This window comes from Harmonia axyridis, chromosome 5 (assembly GCF_914767665.1).
Source record: "Harmonia axyridis chromosome 5, icHarAxyr1.1, whole genome shotgun sequence".
Classification (NCBI taxonomy): domain Eukaryota; kingdom Metazoa; phylum Arthropoda; class Insecta; order Coleoptera; family Coccinellidae; genus Harmonia; species Harmonia axyridis.
In genome coordinates, this window is record NC_059505.1 from 8,001,355 (window position 1) to 8,002,233 (window position 879).

At 35.0% G+C, this 879-nt stretch overlaps 1 non-coding gene across 1 annotated transcript; it reads right to left on the reverse strand.

Annotated features, from left to right (window-relative positions):
• Positions 1-439: 439 nt before the first annotated feature.
• Positions 440-512, reverse strand: Trnav-cac. Its single transcript has one exon. It is a non-coding gene; the product is annotated as a tRNA-Val (tRNA).
• Positions 513-879: the final 367 nt, after the last annotated feature.

Here is an 879-nt window from a genome sequence, read left to right on the forward strand (position 1 = left end):
CACACAATCAACGAAACAATCGTAATTTTGCATCAAAAGTTTTCTGATCGTATTATTTATCGAAAAGGTGATCACAATTGGCCACCAAAATCTTGTGAATTAACAACTTTAGACTTTAAACTTTGGGGCCACGTGGAGGATAAGGTCTATGCCAATGTTCAGCAATCGATTAAAGACCTCAAAAATGAAATTCGTGAAGTAATCAAGGACGACATCTCGATATACTTTTGGTTTCCGTATCCTCTAACACTGTCGCCTATTTTGGTATATTATTTCCAATAATAAACCTCTGGAATCGTTTAGTTTACGTGTTGGAATCTGTAGGATTCAAAAGTCGAATAAAAGAATTATTATTGCAAAAACTATCAATACGATCAGTAACGATATTCAAACTGTCGATATTTGAATAGGTTTCAACACCCAAGGAAAAAAAAAAGTATGGTTTCGCCCGGGATCGAACCGGGGACCTTCTGCGTGTGAAGCAGACGTGATAACCACTACACTACGAAACCTGTATACCTTGGCTGTGTCATATACAGATGATAACGATGTATGATGCACTTCTTTGTGTTCAGCTGATTTTATGAATTGCTTCAAAGGTAAGTATTCTTTTTTTTGAGTATTTCAACTTTAACTACGATATGTGGATATGCTTGATTTCAAATAAAATGTGGTATTTTATATTTATTTTAGAAATGGTAGGAATTGGACCAATTTCGACGCCAGCTTTCAAAAACAAGGGTGGCCAAGGGGGGAGTCTATTTTTTTTTTTGGGTGCCAGATTTTTTTTTGGGAGGGCCAAAGTGTAGAGAATAGAGAAATTATAGTTCTGCTAATATTTTAATTATTTTAGCCTTATTATGTCAAATTTTAGGTGGA